This window comes from Hyla sarda, chromosome 3, assembly GCF_029499605.1.
Source record: "Hyla sarda isolate aHylSar1 chromosome 3, aHylSar1.hap1, whole genome shotgun sequence".
NCBI classification, from domain to species: domain Eukaryota; kingdom Metazoa; phylum Chordata; class Amphibia; order Anura; family Hylidae; genus Hyla; species Hyla sarda.
The window spans coordinates 213,417,849-213,423,848 of NC_079191.1; positions in this window are offsets into that span (position 1 = coordinate 213,417,849).

A 6,000-nucleotide genomic window follows, 5' to 3' on the forward strand; every position below is an offset into this window, starting at 1 on the left:
GAGCCACAAAATAAAAAAAACATAATTTTTTACCATACAGTGAATGCCATAAAATAATAATTTAAAAAAATGCCAGAAATTTTCCAATTTTTCACAATTATTTGGAGTCTTTCACAAAAAATGCTGCATGAATCAACAAAGGTTTACCACTAATATAAAGTACAATATGTCATGAAAAAACTATCTCAGAATTGCATCACTGAGTAAAAGCATGTCAAAGGTATTACCACTTAAAGAGACACATGCCAGATTTGAAAAATTGGGCCTGGTCATTAAAGTAAAAACAGGTGGCATCCTTAAGGGGTTAAGACCTATACTAGGTTATGAATACCCTTTAAGATCTGTTTACACACAGTGATTATTTTTACAGTTTTAAGGTTTTCAAGCTTTCAAAATGAGAACTACCTGGTGGATATGCACAAGATGGTAAATGACAAACAATAAAACAAATGTACGGTAATTTGCCATAGATGAAAATTAAAGTTGAAATGGCATAAACATCCATTTATAGCTGTGACAATTTCAGATGATGATCAGGTGTGTAATTGTCACCTGGAAATGTACCATTATTTTTGAGATCTGAGGATGTCTATATCTCCGTAAGCCATTTGGAGAAAAAACAGTTCAGGATCGATTAGATTCTGAGAAACAAGCACATATTCATATTTCAACTCAATGGGGGACATGTATCAAAGATTTTACCTCTGTTTTATGTGTATTTTTTTGCGCAAAATTTTGCGCAAGCCCTTTTTTTGCGCATTTTTTTGCGCACGTTTTGGTAGAGCATGTCCTCCAGATGTGGCCGAATCAGGGTACCTTGGAGTGACATCTATAGTACACATGGATTTATTACCTGCGTACTTTTCCTTTATACCAAAAATGTTGCCGCAAGAGCTGTTTTTTTGCGCAAATATAAGCCATCTTGGACTTAACGTAGCAAGATGCTCTAAATCATCGATTCTATTTTCCAAAGAGTGGATTGAGGAGATTTCTACATTTACCCGCAATTTATGAAGCTCATTGCACTTGATTGACAAATTTAGAGCTTCTGTGCATAATTTAGAATTCAGGAAAAGGGGTAAACTGCTTCTACCATACACAAATAATGATACATGTCCCCCAATATTCATTTGTGTGGAGTACCTGTTCTTTCTAAATACAAACTTCCTTGTGTGTTTGGTCAGAAGTGCAAAGTAAAGCGTAGTTTCCCAAAAATGAAGGCTTCATTTTTTGCACATAATTCTATTTTATTTTGCAAATAATTTGCTGAGATTATTAGTAATACTAATTTCTGTAACTAAAAGATGATCAAAAAACACTAATTTCTTTGTTATAGCATAACTTTAGTAATGATTTATTTGCCACATGAATAACATATAGTTATTGAAAACATGAGCAATGAAAGTGTATACGTAGTTGTAAGTGTTGTTTTCCTTTCCACAGAGTATTGATGCCACAACAGTGCACTCTAGTGTTAAGAAGGAAGCATTAATATTTTGCTAAGCAAGGCTACTTTTAGGGAAAGTAGAGCCCTAAATTGTAGAATTTCAAATGCTGCATATTTACACCTAGTATTTACATACCATAAAACTATTTAAAGTGTACCTGTCGTTAACAAAAACTTTTTATATAATGTAGATAATACCATTATATGTATGTTTGTAATATAAAACAATAATTAAAAAATGTGTATACTTTTGGGTGAAAAAAGGCTGTTCCTGCAGTCATTGCGTGTGTGTCTCTGTGAGGAGACCAAAGACAGGAAGTGTGGGGAAGACAAGCAGGGCTTTTTGCACGCTCCTGAATTCTCAATTATCCTGCTGTTTGAGCCAGGCGTGTCATAGAGCCTTACTCCACAAAGTCCTGCGTGTCCTGCTTGTCTGTAACACCAGTGGTTGGCGTCCGCCGACGTGTACCTCAATTCAACATGTTTCAGGGACGTGCAGCACGCACGACTCCGCTTTCTCTCTGCAGACTGAGAACTGTGACTTCTGCATCTGATCCTGTTCCTGATGCTTCCAGCAGAGGTCGCACTGGGTCAGTTGCTCTGAAATTCCGTGCACGTCCATGATCCAGCCCTCTCACCAATCACACTGTAGTTCCCACCATATAAGGAGCCTCTGAACTTCCAGTCTTTGCCTGATCTTCTTGTGTATATTCCTTGAGCTAAGGCACCTACTACCTGACCTGCTGTATCCTGTTTATTGACCTTGGCCTGTTCCTGACCTGCAATTCAGATACTTCCTCTGTTCCTGTTTTGCCACTCCTGGATTGATTTGAACTGTCTGACCATTCTATTCCTGTGGGAGCTACTACTTCACCTGAACACTTATAGCTCTGCTACATCTTGCTGTTCCAGGTTCCCAGACCTGGTGCTCATCAGTGCCATCTGGTGTCAGCCTGCTCCTTCTGTGGTGATCTCTACTTCCAGAGTTCCTGATCTATTGAAGCCAGCTTTCACAAACCTAGGCCACTTCCACCATCAGGATTTGGCTAGAAAGAACTCGGTAAGTGACACAGAGGGTTCACACCCCGTGGAGCGTTATATTGTTCGCAGTGTACAGAGCCCTGCTTATCCATTCACACTTCCTGTATTTGGTCTAGTCACAGAGACACACAGACAATAGCTGTAGGGACAAAATATGCACATTTGTTAGCCAATGTATACTACAAATTTACATATAATGTTATTTTCTACATTATATAAAAAGTTTTTGTTAATGACAGGTACAATTTAATCCTCAAAGTGCCCAGATAGATGCCAAAATGAAAATAATGTTATATTTACCTCCCTCACTACCACACTGTCAGAAAATTATTGTAACTCCAGTTCCACTGCACAACACCAGGGTCAAGATAAATGCATGGAATTGCCCACTCAGCCAATCAGTGGCTAAGGGGGCACACACAGGTGCTCAGTCAGGCATCTTGTTGGCACCCAGGTGAGCATAATTCTTCATTAAATGGGACCTGTCACCTGGAAAAACTTCCTAGAGACCAGTCAAAGGTTTTGAATGGCAGGGGTCTGATTACTTAAACCTCCACTGATCAGGAGAATGTGCCAGGTGAGGTCTGCACTCAGCATGTTCTCTCCCAGCTGTGTCACATGATCAAGATACACTCTCAATGTAAGTCTATGGAGCATGTCTTGATCACATGACACAGAGCAGGGAGTGGATCCTGATAGGTGGAGGTTAAAACTTTTGACATGTCTCTAGGACAGGTACACAAGTTAAATATATGTTACGCCTAGCACTCCGGGTCCCCACTCCTCCCCGGAGCACTCACGGCGTTCTCCTGTTCGCAGCGCCCCGGTCAGACCCGCTGACCGGGTGCGCTGCGATTATGTCCCCAGCCTGGATGCGATTCGCGATGCGGGACGCTCCCGCTCGCGGTGCGCATCCCGACCCGCTTACTAGACTCATTCCCCGTCTGTGCTGTTCTGGCGCGCGCGGCCCCGCTCCCTAGGGCGCGCGTGCCGGGTCTTTGCGATTTAAAGGGCCGTTGCGCCACTGATTGGCGCATGGGTTTTAATCAGTATCTTCACCTGTGCACTTCCCTATAATACCTCACTTCCCCTGCACTTCCTTGCCGGATCTTGTTGCCATTGTGCCAGTGAAAGCGTTTCCTTGTGTGTTCTTAGCCTGTGTTCCAGATCTCCTGCCGTTGCCCCTGACTACGATCCTTGCTGCCTGCCCTGACCTTCTGCTACGTCCGACTCTGCTCTTGTCTACTCCCTTGTACCGGGCCTATCTCAGCAGTCAGAGAGGTTGAGCCGTTGCCGGTGGATACGACCTGGTTGCTACCGTCGCTGCAAGTCCATCCTGCTTTGCGGCGGGCTCTGGCAAAAACCAGTAGCAACTTAGAACCGGTCCACCGACACGGTCCACGCCAATCCCTCTCTGACACAGAGGATCCACCTCCAGCTTGCCGAATCCTGACAATATAGCCTAATACAGAAGTTAATGGACCACTGGAGTTCTGAATTAGCCTTGATTAATCACAATGTTTCAAAGGGATTTAAAACTTTGACCGTTAGAACACAGCAGGTTCTATTAGGCATAAATATACAAGGTATGCATACTTATATGGGTTGTCTAGGATTGAAAAACTCCACTTTATTCCAGTAAAGATACATTGCTTATCTCTGGTCTGATACTACAATGTATAGTTATTCTGTACAATCCCTTCAACAAGTGTGTTGGTATTGTGAGATATTATCTCAGTAGAACCAGTCAAATTAGCAGAGACAGGGACATGGAAATAACATTTAAACAGGGCTTCTCTTGTCTTTATTGACAAGACAAATAAAGCCTTCACGTAGCATAAACACAACAATAAATCCTTGTCCAGAGCTAGCTATACAGATCTCTTCTTTGTCTGTACAGGTGGCTTACTACTAGCCACCCAACACCACAGTCAACAAGTATGTTTTTCACACAGGTTACAATGTCCCATTTTAAGGCTGCAAACCTCCAGATTGAAATTCTCCCCAGTGGTACAGGTTCCTTACAGCCTCACTTGCAAACTCACTCTTACCTAGTTCTAAAGCCTAGTGACTACATGTCTTGTAGTCATGTGTGCTGTTCTAGGCTGCAAAGGCTGTACAGGCATGTACATGTCAGGCCAGGGGGCCTTCAGAAGGCTTCCCACGGCCATGGTACCCATAGACACATGATTCCCAGGTTGCCAATGTGGTCACAGAGCCCCGCAGATTCCTTACACATATAATTTGACTGCGGCATGTAAGAGGTCAAACTGCCAGGATCGGAGGTTTCTCCAGTTATCATACTGTCAACCAAGCGACCATGATCCCATACTGGGGGGGGGGGGGGACTACCAACTGGGGGCACCTATCTACCTTCTTGGGACACCTAATCACATACTGGGGGCACCTTCTTACTAAGCATGACATGATTTGTGTTTGAAACACTAGGGGAGGGGAGAAGCTGAGGATGATGTGCTGAGCATAAGATGATTGTGCAACAGATTCTGCAGGGGAGATGTTCCATGTGAATCACTGGGTGGAACTGCAATGTAATTACCTCCATAATGTGGTAACTGTGTAGAGGTAATATTGGTCTTTGTACTGTGACTTTTATTCACTAACAGTATAGTGGTATTATTATATTACTAGATGGTGGTTAAGGTGTTGTGACATTTTTTTCTTGTTGTTTTTCTTGTTCTTGATGGTTATATTGGCTTTGGCATAAAGGGTTTGATGCAGTAACAGTATAGGGATATTATTTAGTTACTATGTTATCAGTCATGGTGGTATTATTTGGCCTTCACATAATGTTTGTTTCAGTACAGCGGTTTTCTTATCTAATATTGATGGCCTATCTTCATGAACATTATATCTTATCTCACTTTATTCAAGTGACCACCAAGAACCATTTCTCATTTAAAAAAATATATGTTTTAATAGCTGCTGCCCACAAGTGTTCGAGGATTGCCATATTCTGGTAATTGTAGACAATATTTGGGAGCATATATGAGGCATCGAGTGTCTGTCTCAGATGTCTATCTCACCATCCATCTATCTAATAACTAGCTCTCATGTCTTTCATATATATATATTTTTTTTTTGGGGGGGGGGGGTGAGACTTGTACAGGGTGTCATATAACCTAAGGCCCCAAATATAGCACAGTGTAATTTGTTTCTAATGACTGTATATATCCTGCACAGGATCCCATCTAACCTAAGGCCCTGAATACAGCATTGTGTCATGTGTTTTTAATAGTTAAATATTTCTATTCATCCAGTTTGAAATCCTTTAAATGTAGAAATGTAACAGTCCACATAGATGAACTCTAGCTAAGTGATAACGAGTAATAGAAACAAGTGCAAAGTCAGTCTGTTCAGTTTTGCTCTGACCATACTGTTTAATAATTCACCAGGAACGTGACATTCAATAGCCTTTCCAATGTTCAGATTAGTTCCAGTATGAAGTAGTGTAGAGAGATTGAAATAAGTAAACTGTCTCCATGAGTCTCCTG